Source organism: Piliocolobus tephrosceles, chromosome 3, assembly GCF_002776525.5.
Source record: "Piliocolobus tephrosceles isolate RC106 chromosome 3, ASM277652v3, whole genome shotgun sequence".
Taxonomy (NCBI): Eukaryota; Metazoa; Chordata; class Mammalia; order Primates; family Cercopithecidae; genus Piliocolobus; species Piliocolobus tephrosceles.
Window position 1 is genome coordinate 106323038 of NC_045436.1, and position 19690 is coordinate 106342727.

Genomic DNA, 19690 nt, shown 5'->3' on the forward strand with positions numbered 1-19690 from the left:
ACTGCAACCTCCCTCCCCAGTTCAAGCAATTCTCGTGCCTCAGCCTCCTGAGTAGCTGGGATTACAGGTGACCATCACGATGTCCTGTTGATTTTTTGCATTTTAGTAGAGATGGGGTTTCACCATGTTGCCCAGGCTGGTCTCAAACTCTTGAGCTCAGGCAATCTGCCTGTCTCAGCCTCCCAAAGTGCTAGGCATGAGCCAACGCACCTGGCTGTATATAGTATTTCTATGTATGATACTAGATGACAACCATGAGAAAGCAAGCCTAAGAACGAAGGGTAAACCTTGAGGATGGTAGCATGCAAAGGAAGTCAATGTCTTTGATGACATCTTTTCTCTGTAAAACTATCTCAAAAAAGCCTATTTCTATGCTATTCATTTTATGAGATATAAAGTATAAGCTACTGAAAGCAGCTTAGTTACTATAGTTAGTAAGTTACAATTATGTAGCAGAGAGTTCTGTGGGTAGCTTTGTGAGTTCCAGGCCCCAGAATTTTTACACTGGAGGAGCAAAGAGCAGCAGTTTGATTGGATAAGAAAATTAACGCTATATAGGCATAGCAGTTTACGTAAGACCAGTTACTTTTCTATGTCAAAGAAAAGGGTGTTTTCATGGAGAGTTTAAAATGTTGGGCCAGGCGCGGTGGCTCAAGCCTCTAATCCCAGCACTTTGGGAGGCCGAGGTGGGCGGATCATGAGGTCAGGTGATCGAGACCATCTTGGCTAACACGGTGAAACCCCGTCTCTACTAAAAATACTAAAATTAGCCAAAAGTGGTGGCACGTGCCTGTAGTCTCAGCTACTCAGGAGGCTGAGACAGAAGAATTGCTTGAATCTGGGAGGTGGAGGTTGCAGTGAGCTGAGATCACGCCATTGCCCTCCAGCCTGGGCAACAGAGCGAGACTCCGTCTCAAAAAAAAAAAAAGATGTTAACATATTCTAATCCTCTCCTATCATGCAACACACCCAAGGGTCTTTATAGTTATCTTTTGTAGTTTGGATCATTGCTCGCAAATCTTTATTTCCTCTCTGTGCTAGAATGATATATCTACACATTTTGCATGTACCTTTGCAATACCTTTCAATAGAGTAGAAATAATATATTTTTTCCACCTCATTGATGTTGGGCTTTGGACATGGGACTTGTTTTGGTCAATGTAATGTGGACTGAAGTTACAGTGCGCCAGTTGGTTGGGGATAGGGTAGCCTTAAAAAAGACATCATGGGCAAGGTTCGGTGGCTCATGCCTATAATCCCAGCACTTTGGGAGGCTGACGCAGCGAGTGGATTGTTTGAGGACAGGCCTTCAAGACCAGCCTGGCCAATAGTGTGAAACTCTGTCTCTACAAAAAGTAAAAAATTAGCCGGGCATGGTGGTGCACACCTATAGTCCTAGCAACTTGGTAGGCTGAGGCAGGAGAATTGCTTGAATCCAGGAGGCAGAGATTGCAGTGAGCTGAGACTGTACCACTGCACTCCAGCCTGGGCAACAGAGCAAGACTCTGTCTCAAAAAACAAAAATAAAAAAAATAAAAAAGACATCATATTTCCATTCACTGCTATGTTCTTGAGAGCCACTAGAAGAAAGCATACCCCAGGTTGCTAATGCCCTATCAGCTTGGGCCCCAGAATTAAGATATGTAGAACCCAACCATAAGTCTGGGTTCTAACCTGGCCTAGCTGAGCCCAGCCTAGATCTGTGAACCTAGCCAATTCATGAGAAAAATAAATGCTTGTGTTTATAAGCCATGAAGAATTTTAAGGTGTTTTGTAATAAAGCCTCTACCTAGTTTTCAGTCTCTCTAGGGGCAGATATCTTCTTCTCCTGCTGGGTAAAAAGATGGGCACATTATCAAGTCAGCTGATTAGCAAACTAAAAAAAAAAAAAATAGGTACATTCCTTCAAACACATTACATGCTTTGTGTCCAGATCCAGATCACCAAGCCCTACAGAGAGTGACCATTTTCCTCTCTCAGTCTGAGCTCCCGTATCATATCTCAAAATGTGTTTCTCTCTTCTCAGGATGACTGACATTAACCATATCTACTTCCTTCAAGGGGACCCACTCCTAACCACGGAAGTGGTTATACCCCTAGTAGCACAAGTACATCAGAACATTACAGAGAATCCTCTACTTCTATCCTTCTGATTAGAAAAACAAGCAAACAAAAACCTCTATTATATAGACAAAGAAATCTTATTGTGAGAGGAAAAGCAAATGAATCCTACCTGCCATCAACAGATTATTTTAGTGGTTGATTTTATTTTTTGGGTGGCTTGACATTACTAATCACATTATATTATACAAAGTGAAAAACTTGGGGTATGTTCAAAGTGATACCAGTCTGCAATCCCTTATTCAAAACCCTTGGGGGCAAATGTGCTTTGGAATTAAAAATATTTTGGATTTTAGAGAAGAATATGCAGAAACCATTTTAACGCTCTCATTTTTAAATCTTAAAACCAGTTTTAATGGGGTATAATTTACATATGCTAAAATGCATCCGTTTAAGTATACCCAGTGAATTTAGGCCATTGTATACCCTTGTACAACCACCATCAGGGTCAAGAACATTCCCAACACCCCAGAAAGTTCCTTCCAATTCCTTTGGTCATAATCAAATCCCACAATTAAACACACTGAGATTTCTACGCTAACATATGTGAATATTGACACTAAATGGAATTAAGAATATTAATGCCTTATGTCATATTGGACCAGGTTTTCCCAATAAATAAGCTTGCCATAAGCTTTCAGAAACCTTTTAGTTTTCAAAACATCTTGGATTTTGAAATCGTTGGTAAGAAATTATGGGCCTGTTGTAAAAAGAGTTATATCATAATGAAAAAGAAATAAAGGTGATAATTACTCTTACTTATACATGTTAACTGCTTGTATTAGAGACATACGGGATTTATGAAAAACAAACTCAAGAACAAAGGACCTTCTGAATAATCTTTTGAAAACTAACCTATTTTAAGAAAATTTTATTAGTGTATACTATGTACTTAACAGTATACCTGGCACATAATAGATACCCAGTGATACCTTTTTATTTTTTTTCTGATGATTCTACCCAGCTCATATCTCCATACTCCTGTCTTTTGTTTGTTTGTTTGTTTGTTTTTGAGACGGAGTTTTGCTCTTGTCGCCCAGGCTGGAGTGCAATGGCGCCATCTCTGCTCACTGCAACCTTCACTTCCCAGGTTCAAGCGATTCTCCTGTCTCAGCCTCCCGAGTAGCTGGGATTACAGGCATGTGCCACCACGCCCAGTTAATGTTTGTATTTTTAGTAGAGACGGGGTTTTACCATGTTGGTCAGGCTTGTCTTGAACTCCTGACCTCAGGTGATCTACCCGCCTTGGCCTCCTAAAGTGCTAGGATTACAGGTGTGATCCACTGCGCCTGGCCTCCTGTCTTTTTTTATATTAATATTTTCCTCAGAAACCTCCTCTGTTTATTTAAAAAACTCTAATTTTTTTTTCTTGTTTATTGTCTGGCACATCTTCTAGAACTGTCCAATACTGTCTATTTATTTTTTATAGAGACAGGGTCTCATTCTGTCATCCAGGTTGGAGTACAATGGTGTGATCATGGCTCACTGTAACCTGGAACTCCTGGGCTCAAGCCATCCTCTCACTTCAGCCTCCCAAGTAGCTAGGACTTTAGGCCTGTGCCACCATGCCTGGCTAATTTTTTTATATCACTTTTTTTTTTGTAGAGAGTGCTTCTCACTATGTTGCCCAGACTGGTCTTGAACTCCTGGGTTCAAGTGATCCTCCAGCCTCAGCCTCCCAAAGTGCTGGGATTATGGACGTAAACCACCACTCTGGCCACATGTGGCTATTTAAATTTAAATTAATGGCAATTAAGATGAAAAAGTCAGTTCTTTTAGCCACGCTAGTCACATTTCAGTTGCTTGATAGCCACATGTGGCTAGTGGCTACGGTATCAGATAGTGCAGAATAGTTCCACCATTGCAGAATGTTCCATTGGACAGAATTGTGCTGTCTTGTTCACCACATTATTTTTAGTGCCTTGCACAGACGTTGGGATCCAGTAGATAATCAACAAATATTTGCTGAATAAATATTTTTAGTTCATCTGGAAACACCATCATGCAAATGTAAAGCACAGAGTTTCTTCTGAAATAGATGTTTGAATAGCAGAGGTTTTTGGTGTTTGTTTGTTTTGTTTGTTTGTTTGTTTTTTTGGGATAGAGTCTTGCTGTTGCCCAGGCTAGAGTTCTGTGGTGCAATTATAGTTCACTGTAACCTTAAACTCCTGGGCTCAAGCAATCTTCTGTCTTAGCTCCCATGTAGCTGAGACTACAGGTATGTTTCACCATGCCCAACTAATTTTTAAATGTTTATTTTGTAGAGACGAGGTCTTGCTATGTTGACCAGGCTTTTTTTTTTTTTTTTTTTTTTTTTTTTTGAGACAGAGTCTTACTCTGTTGCCCAGGCTGGAGTGCAGTGGTGGGATCTCGGCTCATTGCAACCTCTGCCTTCCGGGTTCAAGTGATTCTCCTGCCTCAGCCTCCCTAGTAGCTGGGATTACAGGTGTGCACCACTACGACCGGCTAATTTTTTGTATTTTTAGTGGAGACAGGGTTTCACCATATTGGGCAGGCTGGTCTGGAATTCCTGACCTCAGGTGATCCACTTGCCTCGGCCTCCCAAAATGCTGGGATTATAGGCATGAGCCACTGCATCCGACCTAAAATGATTTATTTGAGAAAGTAAGGCTGGTCGCAGTGGCTCACGCCTGTAATCCCAGCACTTTGGGAGGCTGAGGTGGGTGGATCATGAGGTCAGAAGACAGAGGCCATTCTGGCTAACACAGTGAAACCTCATTTCTACTAAAAACACAAAAAATTAGCCGGATGTGGTGGCACACCCCTGTAGTCCCAGTTACTTGGGAGGCTGAGGCAGGAGAATCACTTGAATCTGGGAGGTGGAGGTTGCAGTGAGCCAAGATTGCACCACTGCACTCCAGCTTGGGTGACAGAGAGAGAATGTGTCTCGAAAAAAAAAAAAAAAAGTAAAAGATTAGATTAGATTTAGACTCTATTTAGTTTTGATTATTAATAACTTTCAGACATTGGGCACTTACTATATGCCAGGCACTGTTCTCAGTGTTTTACACATATTACCTCATTAATTTTCACAATAACCTTGTGATGTATGCACTATTCTCAATTTACAGATAAGGACACTGAGACACAAGAGGAAAGTACACAAGAGGAAACTTGCCCAAGTTCACAGAGCTATTATGTGGAGGGCCAGGATTTAAGCCTAGGCCATCTGGCTCCAGGTGCCAAACAATTTACTGTAACACTTTGAACTCTTTATGATTATTTTTAATAAGGGCTTTTAAAATGAACTCTTTATGAGGCCGGATGCGGTGGCTCACACCTGAAATCCCAACACTTTGGGAGGCTAAGGAGGGTGGATCACGTGAGGTCAGGAGTTCGTGACCAACCTGGCCAACATGGTGAAACCCTATCTCTACTAAAAATATGAAAAAAAAAAATTAGCTGTGTGTGGTGGCCCCTGAGCCTGTAATCCCAGCTACTTGGGACTCTGCCTGAGGCAGGAGAATCACTTGAACCTGGGAGGCGAAAGTTGCAGTGGGCCGAGATCGAGGAACTGCCTTCCAGCCTGGCCAGAGCAAGACTCAAAAAACAGGAAAAATAACTATTTATGATTATTTTTATTTTTATTTATTTATTTTTATTTTTAGATGGAATCTTGCTCTGTCCTAGGCTGGAATGCAATGGTGTAATCTTAGCTCACTGCAACCTCTGCCTCCCGGATTCAAGCTATTCTCCTGCCTTAGCCTACTGAGTGGCTGGGATCACAGGAGCCCGCCACCACACCCGGCTAATTTTTGTATTTTTAGTAGAGATGGGGTTTCACCATGTTGGCCAGGCTGGTCTTGAACTCCTGACCTCATGATCCACCTACCCTGGCCTCTCAAAGTGTTGGGATTACAGGCGTCAGCCACGGCGCCCGGCCTCTATGATTATTATTTTTATTTTTATTTTTTGAGATAGAGTCTCACTCTGTCACCCAGGCTGGAATGCAGTGGCACCATCTTGGCTCACTGCAAACTTCACCTCCCAGGTTTAAGCAATTCTCCTGCCTCAGCCTCCTGAGTAGCTGGGATTATAGGTGTCCGTCACCATGCCTAGCTAATTTTTGTATTTTTAGTAGAGGCGGGGTTTCACCATGTTGGTCAGGCTGGTCTCGAAACCCTGACCTCGTGATCTACCCGCCTTGGCCTCTCGGCCTCCCAAAGTGCTGGGATTACAGGCCTGAGCCACCGCGCCCGGCCTGATTGTTTTTAATAAGGACCATTTAGTCTCCTTCCATATATTACACCTCTTCTTTCTTTTTTTCTTATTTAACTTAGCTGGGACACCCTCAAAAATGGTAAATAATAGCTACTATATCCCTGCCTCCTTGTTGAGTCTCTGATTTTAATGTGAATGCCTCTGCCATTTCACTGAAATGTACGGTGTTGCTCTCTCATGATTATCTTGCTCCAATTAAGGAAACATTCTTTTATTTTTCTAGTTTACTAAGAATTTTAAAAATTCAGAGTGGTTGCCGGGTGCAGTGGCTCACGCCTGTAATCCCAGCACTTTGGGAGGCCAAGGTGGGCAGATCACGAGGTCAGGAGATTGAGGCGATCCTGGCTAACACAGTGAAACCCTGTCTCTACTAAAAATACAAAAATATTAGCTGGGCGTGGTGGCGGGCGCCTGTAGTTCCAGCTACTCGGGAGGCTGAGGCAGGAGAATGGCATAAACCCGGGAGGCAGAGCTTGCAGTGAGCCAAGATTGTTCCACTGCACTTCAGCCTGGGTGAAAGGGCGAGATTCTGTCTCAAAAAAAAAACAAACAAACAAAAATATTCAGAGTGGTTGTTGAATGTTATACAGTGTGTCTCTAGAGACTATCATTTGGTTTTTCTCCTTCAGTCTAATAAATTATACTTGCAGATTTCTTAATGTTAAATCACTGTTTATGTTAAACCACATACTTTGTCATGATGTAAATTCTTTTTTTTTTTTTTGAGATGGAGTCTCGCTCTGTCGCCCAGGCTGGAGTACAGTGGTATAACCTCCGGCTGACTGCAAACTCTGCTTCCCGGGTTCAAGTGATTCTCCTGCCTCAGCCTCCTGAGTAGCTGGTACTACAGGCGCATGCCACCATGCCCGGCTAATTTTTGTATTTTCAGTAGAGACAGGGTTTCCCCATGCTGGCCAGGCTGGTCTCGAACTCATGACCTCAGGTGATCCACCTGCCTCAGCCTCCCAAAGCGCTGGGATTACAGGTGTGAGCCACTGCACGTGGTCTGATAACATCTTAATTCTTTTTATTTAGAAAAAAATTATTTTGTAGAGATGCAATCTCACTATGTTGCCCAGGCTGGTCTCAAACTCCTGGCCTCAACCCATCCTCCTGCCTCGGTCTCCCAAAGTCCTGCGATTACAGGTGTGAGCCACAGCACCAGACCAATAACATCTAAATAATCAATTTTCCCTTCATAACAAAATCATAGCGCGAAAGGAAGTTTCCCTTCTCTTTTTTGGGCACTGTTTGTCTTGGGTTTTAGTATGAGAGTTATGCTGCAGGCCGGGCGCGGTGGCTCAAGCCTGTAATCCCAGCACTTTGGGAGGCCGAGACGGGCGGATCACGAGGTCAGGAGATCGAGACCATCCTGGCTAACATGGTGAAACCCCGTCTCTACTAAAAAATACAAAAATCTAGCCGGGCGAGGTGGCGGGCGCCTGTAGTCCCAGCTACTCGGGAGGCTGAGGCAGGAGAATGGCGTAAACCCGGGAGGCGGAGCTTGCAGTGAGCTGAGATCCGGCCACTGCACTCCAGCCTGGGCGACAGAGCGAGACTCTGTCTCCAAAAAAAAAAAAAAAAAAAAAAAAAAAAAAAGAGAGTTATGCTGCCTTGTGGATTAAACTGGGAAGGGGTCTCCCTTTTTTGAGATTTTTTTGGTCTCTCTAAAATCTAGCCAGTTTTGGGTACCCCATCTCACTCTCTTCTTCCTTCCAGTGGTGCGCCAACAGTACCATCAATCATTTTACCATGAGGATTTCTCACACTAGCTCTCAAGGTTCCTCATAAAGTGGGCTCACAATGTTGATCTCCAACAAAGCCTTCGTGTCTTTCAACTTTATCACATTCCTTGCACATGTCACAGACCTTACCATTTTCAAGGCTTTGCTAATTTCATGACATCTGCCTTGTTAAATCCTGACTATTAGTGTTTGGGCTAGTACTGGGTGTTGATTATGGCACAAGGGAACTAACATTTTAGGCAGAGATTGTGTACCTGCTTAACACCCTTCATTTTATTTAACCATCAGAATCCTGGGAAGTTTTGTTATTTTTATTTGATAGATAGGAAAATAAACGTTATACACTAATAAACGGAGGTGCCATTAAATACCAGTACTGCTTGATTCCAAAGTGATTGCTGTCTCCACTACAGTTTCATCTCCTCCACTGTGTTCTCTAGGTAGTCTCTCATGCTGACCTGTATGTCCTCCGTGCTCCATTAGCAAATTATACACTGTACCGCACCATCTTACATTTACACTCTTGTATTTTCTATTTTTTCATATCTGTTGTGCTTGTCTCACACACAGCAGTTAATAATAATCTCGCAGAATAATTTTTCTTTTTCCCCTCAGAATGATCTCTCAGCGTCTGGTCATCCGACTCCGTATTTGGATATCATATAAATCGCGGGAAAAAATAAAAGGTGATTAAATACAAATAATTTTGACTGTGTTAGTCTTAGCTGTGTGTTGCAAGAAAAAAACAAAAGGTCTCTTTCAAAATAAGTTTAACTCTCAATGATCTCCCTGGGGCTTTTTAGCGACCTCTGCAAAATTAGCGCCTAAAAACACAGTGACTTGGCATTTGTGACTACTGATCACCTCCTCACTCAAGCACATCAAACAGCGGGATATCCTGGAAGTCGCACCTACAGCTCACACTTCCTAACAAGGAAAGCTAGACGAAGGGACGGTCTCTCCCAACAGCAGCGCGATGCGGGTCCTCCCCCCCACCAGCTTCAGTGGGATGGAACATTCCGAGCGATCGCTTTGACCGGGCGCCACTCGGAGTCACGTGGAGCTGTAGCGCCCCGGCGGAGCTAGGCGGAATAACGCGGGCTCGGGTTGCCAAGGGGAGGGGCGAGGCACCGCGGAAGAGGCGGAGCGAAGGAAACCGGCCGTGGGGCGGGGTGCTGAGCGCAGGGGCGGGCACAGAGGGGCGCGCGGGCGGGGAGGGCCCGGCGTATTATGGGATGCGGCGGTGGAATGGCGCTGGGCGCGTGATTTTGAACAAACCCTGGTCTGTGTCTCGGAGGCGCCGCCGCCGCCGCTGCTGCTGGGAGCCCAGGGAGCGCCGCGCGACCAGGAGGCGGCGGCGCCGCCGGCTTTGGTGAGTGTCAGCCCCCGGGATGGGGGCTACTGGGCGGGCGGGCGGGAAGGGGGAACCGGCCCCCGCTGCGAGTGGCTGCGCGGGCGGAGAGCGCTGGACCGCTCCCTCCGGGAGCCCGGGCCGGTGGGCCTTGGTGGGGAGCGGGAACCCGCCAGCGGGGTCCGCCGCGCCCCTTCCCTGGGCTGCGGGGGGCGGAGGATCCTCGGGGCTCCGTCTCTTCCCGCCGGCTCCCTGCAGGGTGGCTGTCACCCGGCAGGGCCAGCGCTCTGCCAGCTGCCTGCCAGGCGGTCTGGACGAAGGGCTCCCGCGGCTGTTGACACGCACACTGCGCGACCCAACCAGCCGGCCGTGGCGGCCCCGGGTTTCTGGGAACCGGTTTTGCTGCTGTGTCATTTTGTGCCAGTCCCTCCTCTCCCTACTGCCCGCCGCCGCGTTCTTCCTATGCCCCTTTGTACAGGCTCTTGTTCGTGCGTGTCCGTTTTCCTCGCGAAGCCCACCAGCCAAATGTCATAATGTTCCCGAGGTGCACGGGGTAAGGGAGCGGGCCGGGACTTAGCTTGGCCAGCAACGGTAAACAACCAAGCAGAGTGCGGATGGACGGGGCCGTCAGTGGGGAAATGAAGTTTAAAGATGAAGTAACTGATGACACTTTATACTCTCAGCATCTGGCAGTCTGCATATAAAAACAGCAATTGGGGTGGGTGGTAGACAGCCCTTGCTGAAGGCTGAAACTACCGACTTTTATATGGAGTTGCCATTGAAACAAGGTAGGGAAATGAAATGACTTTTTCAACTTCAACCTTAATCGTCTTACAAACTTAGACAGTAGAGTGGCCCTGTTCGCAGCCTTGAAATTCAGTTTGCCCAGAGCTTATATTGTAGTTGAATGATAAAGAATTAAGTTTTTGGTTGGTTAACTCTTTCTGAAATTGACAAAGGCAGCCAGTTTCTTTTTTCTTTTTTTTTTAAATGCTGGTCTCAGAAGAAGCCTTGCAGCTTATGTTTTGTTATTTTTTAAATGATTAAGAATTACCTCTGTTCTCTTTTGGTTACTTATTCAACTGACTGATGACAGGAGCTGGTAACTCTTGCTTACCTAGTAGGTAACTCTAGGGTCTTGTTCTGAAGCAAGCTGTTTATTTTCACTGTATTGAACAAATATATCAGCAGCAGATGGGTTTTTTAAAATTTGATGACTTAGATCCTAAAAACATTTGGCAAGTAATTTTAGCTTACAGTTATATTTTCAATATTTTAGAAATTGATCATTCATGAATGTTTCTACAATTAGTTCAATACATTTTAAATCTAGTTGCGCTTTGACGTCTTAAACCGATGACAGATTGGAAGTCACTGTGTTCATGGACAGAAATGACCAGATAAAATTAAGTTGGAGAGGAAGACAGCTCAGAACTTTATTTTTTTAAATGAAGTGTTTTGACCACCTCACCTGCATGAGGATTGCTGCCTGTAATTGACAAAGGTGTCAAAGGTCGAACATGCATATGGAAATAGTTCATCCTGTCAAAGTAGTTCCGTGGGTGGGGTAAAATGTCAAAGTTGGTGAATGACATTAAGGGTCTTCACAGTGTTTTTTTTAGTACCTGAGATAGCCACAGTGAATAAAACGCATTCCACCATCTCTCTCAAGTTGCTGCTCTGAAAATAAAAGTGTTTGGGTTCTTTATTGTCCTTATGCCACCCTCCGCATGGCTTTTGGTCTTGCAAACAAAAATATGCCGGACTTGGGACCCCGCAGGTGGCGCGACTTCCTTTGGCGTCCCTGCGGGGGCCCGTGCTCCGCCCGGGGGTGAAAGGTCTCGGCGTAGCCGGTGTGCACTTGCACGGCCCTTGTGCGTTTGAAGGTTGGCGGGGCGGCGGGAGGCTTCCCCGGATATGTGGGTGTACGCCTCCCGGGAGGGGCGGGCGGGGAGGGGAGGAGGAGGAAGGGGGAGGTTACTGGTGGTGGCGGCGGCGGCGGCGGCGGCCCGGGCTCCGGCTGTCGGGGAAGCTGCTGAGCTGTGATGGTGATGACGAGGTGAAAATGGCGGATCTTTCGAAATACAATCCCGGCCCCTGACATACCAGAGGCGGCGGCGGCGGCGACGTCGCCACCCCGGCTCCCTTCTCGGGCCCCGGGTACCCTGAAGCGCTCCAGTTTGGACAAACTGGGAAGGGAAGCTGTTGGCCAGAGCTATCGTGCACGGGCAAAACAAGCCCCACCGGGGCTCGGGATTGCCCAGGACCTTCTGGAGCCCCCACCTCGGAGCCCCAGTGAGGAGAAAGCGGCAGCCGCTGGAGGTAGAGGAGGAGGGGGTACCCGAGGGCTTCTCTGTCTGGAGATCTCTTTATTTGGGGGCATGGGGGTGGGTGGGGAAAGAACTGCGCTGTGGATCAAGGAATGACTTGTCCGGAGTGCGAAGAATCAGCAGCCTCGTCATGACATCAACATTATTCTTTGAGTGTTAAGAGGGCTCCAGTTTGCTCTTATACCTAAGGCTGCTGCTGAGGCCTAGAGGAACCGCAGCACTTAAGATGATTTCCTGATATAATTTTTAAAACAGCCACTCTGTCGGGTGTTGCTTTGATGGTGTTCAGCAGTTCTTGGGGTTGTATGTTTCTTTAGGGAGGCAGAGCATTGGCATTTTATTCTGCATTTAAGGTCTGTGTCTTAGATCCTAGTCTGTAACTTGTTGGGGTGTGGATGTTCACATTTTATAGAATAGGGACCAGTTTTGTAAGAATTAGAAAAAAATTTTTTAATGCTCTGTTATCCATAGAGTAACCTGTTTGCCCCTGCCATTTGGCAAATAACAATTGAGATACTGTCAGTAGTCATATTTTATACCCATGCTTTTCAGGGAAGTTCTTCTCTATACCCACCCTCCTGCCCCCGCCACTCTAGTTCATGAATTCAGAGAGTAAAGTTATGAAAAATTTTGCGGTAGATTTTATAATGCAAATGAAATACAGCTTTAGGAGCTCTCTTTTGGTCCTGAGTTTTACCTTCATTGTTAAGGAGAGTTGTGATGGCGTGACGCAAGCATTTGTTGTGAGTACATTAAGTTGGTAAAGATAAATTGAGACCTCTGTTATTTCTAAATGCTAGAGTGTTTAGCCTAGCCCTTTGTTTAGAGAGCTGTATTGATTGACTATAACAGCCACTGTTTTATTAGGTTATCTAAAGACCCATGTAAGTTTTAGGTTATGCTGAAAGATCCCTAAGGAGTCTGTGTCCTTGCACACAACACTAGTGTTACAGAAAAGTTACATGTGATACAAATTTTTAGGCTGGGCAAAAAAATTTTTGTTTGTTAATTTGGACCCTATGCTTTTCCCCAAGCTTTTTTGAGTCAATGACATTGAGTGTATAATGAACAGAGAGATTAGTATTTGAGGAATGCCCATGAGTAATGTTTATGATTAGCCCTAAATTTCCTTATTCAAATTGTCTTCAGAGAGTATATGTGATATTATTTCCTTACTCAAATTGTCTACGGAGAGTATATGTGAACGCACTATGCCATAGTGTGTCATTTATCACAAATTTTGTAGTGTACTTAGAGGGGAAAACTTTTGTGTGAATGGGTGTGTATAGTTTGGATGTCTGGCTTTCACTTACTAGAAGAATAAGAGACCCAAAAAATTTTTTAGGACAAATACCTGAGAGGTACTCAGAAGATTTAATGATAATGATAATGATTATTTTTTGAAAATAATTTGATGTTGTATTATTCAGTAGGTATTTGGTTTTGTCTTTTTAAAATTACAGTTTTTATGTTGCAGTTATTTAACCCATGCCTTATAGCTGCTGACTTAGTAGCAAGACTAAGAATTTTAAAAGTAATTAAAATAGGGGGATTAAAAAGCTTTTTCATTGACTTTCTTTTAATCACAGAGGGCTATTGTCTCTTTGTGATTCTTTGTGATTGTCTTTAAAGACCAGTTTTCAGATTGTCCTGGTTAGAACAATTGTGTGTTAATAATTAAAAGTGTGTTAGAAAGAAATGAAGCAAGAATTATACCACCAGAGATAGTCCAGTGTTCATTTTTGGGGGGGAAGAGTATTATAGATTTTCACTACTTTTTCTTTTTTTTTTATTTCGAGACAGAGTTTCGCTGTGTTGCCCAGGCTAGAGGGCAGTGGCGAGATCTCAGCTCACTGCAAGCTCCGCCTCCCGGGTTCACGCCATTCTCCTGCCTCAGCCTCCCGAGTAGCTGGGACTACAGGCGCCCATGACTGCTAATTTTTTGTATTTTTAGTAGAGATGGGGTTTCACCATGTTAGCCAGGATAGTCTTGATCTCCTCACCTCATGATCCACCCGCCTTGGCCTCCCAAAGTGCTGGGATTACAGGCGTGAGCCACTGCGCCCAGCCGATTTTCACTGCTTTTTCAAACATTATTATTGGGTATCTATTATGTGTCATATAGTATGCTAGGGATAGTGGATGAAATAACCTCAATATCATTACCTCAGGGAACTTTCAGTTTAAGAATCACTGGAGGTGAAGTTGGAAGGATCTATTCAGTGGGGCCTTGCTGCAGAAGACCTTAAGAGTTACAGAAAATGTAACTTAGTGTAGGAGAATGACAACCTCAGAGATATACTTCAGAAGATAAATCCTGTACATGTAGCTTTTATGTAGAATGCATTATAGGTGAGAGGAGATGGAGGTAAAAACACCATAGTAGGCTTCAGGATTTGGAGATTTAGACACGATTGGTTACAGGCGGATAGAGTCATGGTGAAGGTGTAATCTGCATAATATATGACAGATTAATATTTCAATGGAAAGAAGAGATGTCAACGACCATACAGTCGTAAGCCCTGGTGTTTGATAGAATTTTTCTTTCTTTTTTTTTTTTAATGAGATGGGGTCTTACTCTGTCACCCAGGTGAGGGTGCAGTGGATCTCAGCTCACTGCAACCTGTGCTTCCCAGGCTCAAGAGATACTCCCACCTCAGCCTCATGAGTAGCTGGGACCACAGGCATAGGCCACCACGCTCGGCTAATTTTTTGTATATTTGGTAGAGACAGGGTTTCATCATGTTGGCCAGGCTGGTCTCAAACTCCTGAGCTCAGGCGATCTACCTGCCTCACCCTCTCAAAGTGCTGGAATTACAGGCGTTAGCTACCACGTCCGGCCATTTGGTAGACTATTGAATGCTGTAAAACAATAGAGAAATCAGAAGGAGAAGCTAATTTAGATAAACAGGAAAATAACTTTGAGTTACAGCATACCTCATAACTATCTTCACAGTAACCCTGTAAGTAAACTGGAGCTCAGAGATGTTATTATTGACTCGGATTACATGATAAGCAACTAGGAGAGCCATGATTTGGAAACAGATCTTTTCTGATTTTGAATCTCCATGTTTTTTCCATCGTGTTAATCATAAGTATGAATAATATAGAGTTCCCTTTTTTATTTTTATATATTTGTTCAGTTTTATAGGCTGTGTTATTCTCATTCTTGGGTACAATACCTGTCCCTTGGTACATAACCCTATTCATTGAGTATGTGAATAAATGAATAGCATTTATTTGTTATTTCACTCAGTTATATAATCTTTTTTTAAAATTTATTTTTATGTATTTATTTTTTGAGACGGAGTCTCATTCTGTTGCCCAGGCTGGAGGGTAGTGGTGTGATCTCTGCTCACTGCAGCCTCCACCTCCTGGGTTCAAGCGATTCTCCTGCCTCAGCCTCTTGAGTAGCTGGGATTACAGGCACCCGCCACCATGCCCGGCTACTTTTTGTATTTTTACTAGAGATGGGGTTTCACCATGTTGGCCAGGCTGGTCTTGAACCCCTGACCTAAGGTGATCCACCAACCTCAGCCTCCCAAAGTGGTAGGATGTGAGCCATCATGCCTGGCCCATTTCTTTTTTTATTATGTTGTTAATTCACACCCTTTGAAATACATTGTGAAATTCATGTAATTATCGTTTAGCAAAGACTTTTTGGAAAGTAAGTTACAAAGTTAAGGAAGCTCACCTAAATAGAATGGGAGTAGTGCAGCAGATACTTCATATACATTTAAATATGAGCGGCAGAAGCTCAAATTTAAATACTATATACTTGAACATAGACTTTAAAGGTATGTGACTAATTTGGAATTCACCTTTTTTTTTCAGCTTTTATTTTAGGTTCAAGGGGTACATGTGCAATTCTGTTACCTGGGTATATTGCATGATGCTGAGGTTTGCAGTATGGATGGTTCTGTCACCCAGGCGCTGAGCTTAGTATCCAATAGTTTTTCTTTTATTCTTTTTTTTTTTTTTTTTTTTTTTTTTGAGACGGAGTCTCGCTCTGTCAATTGCAGTGGTGCAATCTTGGCTCACTGTAACTTCTGCCTCCCAGGTCCAAGCTATTCTCCTGCCTCAGCCTCCGGAGTAGCTGGGACTACAGGTGCATGCCATCACGTCTGGCTAATTAATTTTTTGTATTTTTAGTAGAGATGGGGTTTCACCATGTTAGCCGGGATGATCCTGATCTCCTGACCTCGTGATCCGCCCACCTCAGCCTGCCAAAGTGCTGGGATTACAGGTGTGAGCCACTGTGCCTAGCCAATAGTTAGTTTTTCAACCCTTGACCCCCTCCCAACATCCCCAGTAGTCCTCAGTTTCCAATGTTGCCATCTTTATGTTCATGAGTACCCAGTGTTTAGCTCCCACTTATAAGTGAGAATTTGTGGTCTTTAGTTTTCTGTTTCTGTGTTAATTTGCTTAGGATAATGGCCTCCAGCTACATCCATGTTGCTGCAAAGGACATAGTTTCTTTCATTTTTTTTTTTTTTTTTGAGACAGTGTCTTGCTCTGTCTCCCAGGCTGGAGCACAGTGGCGGGATCTCGGCTCACTGCAAGCTCCACCTCCCAGGTTCAGGCCGTTCTCCTGCCTCAGCCTCCCCAGTAGCTGGGACTAGAGGCGCCCGCTACCACACCTGGCTAATTTTTTTGTATTTTTAGTAGAGATGGGGTTTCACCATGTTAGCCAGGATGGTCTCGATCTCCTGACCTTGTGATCCGCCCGCCTCGGCCTCCCAAAGTGCTGGGATTACAGGCGTGAGCCACCGCGCCTGGCGGTTTCTTTCATTTTTATGGCTACGTAGTATTTCATAGTGTATATGTACCACATTTTCCTTATCCAGTCACCATTGATGGGCACCCAGGTTGATTCCATGTCTTTGCTGTTGTGAGTAGTGCTGCGATGACCATGCAGGTGCATGTGTCTTTTCTGGCATAAACATTTATTTTCTTTTAGGTATGTACCCAGTAATGTGATTGCTGGGTCAAATGGTAGTTCTCTTTCAAATTCTTTGAGAAGTCACCAAGCTGCTTTCTACAGTGGCTGAACTAATTTACATTTTCACCAACAGTGTGTAAGTGTTCCCACCACCTCTCCAGCATCTATTTTTTGACTTTTTTTTTTCGGAGATGGAGTCTCACCCTGTTGCCCAGGCTGGCATGCAGTGGTGTGATTTCGACTCACTGCAACCTCTGCCTCCCGTGTTCAGGTGATTGTCCTAGCTCAGCCCCCTGAGTATTTGGGACTACAGGTGCGCTCCACCATGCCCAGCTAATTTTTGTAGAGGCGGGCTTTCCCTATGTTGGCCAGGCTGTTCGCAAACTCCTGGCTTCAAGTGATCCGCCTGCCTTAGTCCTCCAAAGTGTTGGGATTACAAGCGTGAGCCACCATGCCTGGCCCCTGTTTTTTTGTTTTTTTAATAATAGCGATTTACAGTTCCCTTTTAAAGGAAAAAAAAATTGTGACTCTCCAGTATTTTATTAAAATATTTTATTAAAATATTTACTAACTTATTTTATTAAAATATTAAAATATTTACTTTGTAAGATAGATATAAATATATAAAACCAGTATAAATCAGAAGTAAATTTATAGGCCAGGTGCGATGGCTCATGCCTGTAATCCCAGCACTTTGGGAGGCCAAGGTGGGCGGATCACCTGAGGTCAGGAGTTCGAGACCAGCCTGGCCAACATGGCAAAACCTCATCTCTACTAAAAGATACAAACATGAACCGGGCGTGGTGGTGGGTTCCTGTATGAAAAATGCCAGCTACTTCGGAGGCTGAGGCAGGAGAATCGTTTGAACCTGGAAGGCAGAGGTTGCAGAGAGCTGAGATTGCACCACTGCACTCCATCCTGGGTGACAGAGCCAGACTCTGTCTCAAAAACAAACGAACAAAAAGTAAATTTATGAATCTAATATAAACAAAACTGTAAAACCAACGTAAAAAAATTAAACTTACGGCGATAGATGATGTTGTTTTGCTTAAACAGTCTTTAGGTCAGGCACAGTGGCTCACACCTGTAATCCCAGCACTTTGGGAGTCCAAGATGGGTGGATAGCTTGTGTCCACAAGTTCAAGATCAGCCTGGGTGACGTAGCAAGACCTTGTCTCTACAACAAATACAAAGGAAATTGGCCAGAGTGTGATGGCTTGTGCCTGTTCTGTAGTCCCAGCTACTCGGGAGGCTGAGGTGGGATGATCACTTGAGCCTAGGTGTCCAAGATTGCAGTGAGCCATGATCTTGGCATTGCACTGTAGCCTGATGACAGAGCAAGACAGTCTCAATACAAAACAAAACAAAAATATATTTCTTTCCATAGTGAGTATACTAGGTTCTGCCTTAGTGCAGATGTGCAGTTTTTTTCTTTTTCTTTCCTTTCCTGTCCTGTCTTGTCCTTTCCTGTCCAGTTTCCAATGGAGTCTCACTCTGTCACCCACAGTGGAGTACAGTGGAGTGATCTTGGCTCGCTGCAACCTCTGCCTCCGAGGTTCAAGTGATTTTCCTGCCGCAGCCTCCCAAGTAGCTGGGACTACAGGCGCCAGCCACCATGCCTGGCTAATTTCTTTGTATTTTTAGTAGAGACGGGGTTTCACTGTATTGGCCAGGCTGGTCTCGAACTCCTGACCTCGCAATCTGTCCCCCTCAGCCTCCGCAAGTGCTGGGATTACAGGCGTAAGCCACTGCACCTGGCAGTGCATACTACATACTCTATATCCTACATACTCTGTATCCTATGATGACTCAATTTCTACGCCACTCTTCTGTGTTTGAATGCTGCAAGGCTTTCCTTCTTAAATCTCAGGTTAAGTGGTTTGGCTTTTATTTGGCATAAATATGTCATTTATCTTTTAAGTCCATTTTGTGCCTTTTTCTTTAGCTCATCTGAATTCTTGTACATTGATTTTGGATGTGATGTGGTTATTCAAATGATCCAGAATGTACTTTATAAAAATACTATTGAAATGAAAATACAAACCTTTCTTTTTTAAAAAAAATTTAGACCAGGTGTGGTAGCTCACGCCTGTAATTCCAGCACTCTGTGAGGCCGAGGTGGGTGGATGGCTTGAGCTCAGGAGTTTGAGACTAGCCTGGGCAATGTGGCGAGACCCTGTCTCCAGAAAAACGAGACAAATTAGCTAGTTGTGGTGGCGCACACCTGTAGTTCCAGCTACTCCAGGGGCTTAGGTGGGAGGATCACTTGAGCCTCCAGGTGGAGGTTGCTGTAAGCCAAGATTGCGCCACTGCATTCCAGCCTGGGCAACAGAGTGAGACTCTGTCTCAAAAAAAAAGTTATGTATTTAATTTGTTTTTTTCATGGAACACTTCACAAATTTGCATGTCGTCCTTGCACAGGGGCCATACCAGTCTTCTCTGGGAAATACAAACCTTTCAAACCTTCATCAGAACTCATGGGTTATAGTCCACTGCTCCCAGTTTAGTTTGAGAAATGTAGTTCTATAACTGGTTTTTTAGTTGATGTTTGATTTTAGAAATAAAAGCTAAAATCCGGCCGAGCGAGGTGCCTTACACTTTTAATCCCAGCACTTTGGGAGACCAAGGTGGGTGGATCATTTGAGGTCAGGAGTTCAAGACCAGCCCGGCCAACATAGTGAAATCCTGTGCCTACTAAAAATACGAAAAATCAGTCTAGTGTGGTGGTATACATCTGTAATCCCAGCTATTCAGGAGGCTGAGGCGGGAGAATCACTGAAACTTGGGAGGCGGAGGTTGCAGTGAGCAGAGATCTTGCCACTGCACTCCAACCTGGGTGACAGAGCAAGACTCCATCTCACACACAAAAAGAAAAGCTAAAATCTAAGTGGTATAGTTAACCAGTTAATGCTAGTAGTAAGCTCTAGGTACAAAAAATACAGTTGACCCTTGAACAACG

The 19690-nt window shown here is 44.3% G+C and overlaps 1 protein-coding gene across 5 annotated transcripts in view; it reads left to right on the forward strand.

Moving 5' to 3' along the window:
* The first annotated feature begins 9325 nt into the window (after positions 1 to 9325).
* Positions 9326 to 19690, forward strand: part of LIN54 (lin-54 DREAM MuvB core complex component) — an 87694-nt gene continuing 77329 nt past the window's right edge. For 2 of the 5 annotated variants that reach the window (XM_023222557.1, XM_023222555.1), the window contains exon 1: positions 9326 to 9480. The gene's annotated coding sequence lies outside the window, so the exon portion shown is untranslated. Of the gene's footprint in view, positions 9481 to 11427; positions 11782 to 19690 lie in introns of those variants that run through there. The other 3 variants (XM_023222554.1, XM_023222556.1, XM_023222558.1) reach the window with 2 other exon arrangements.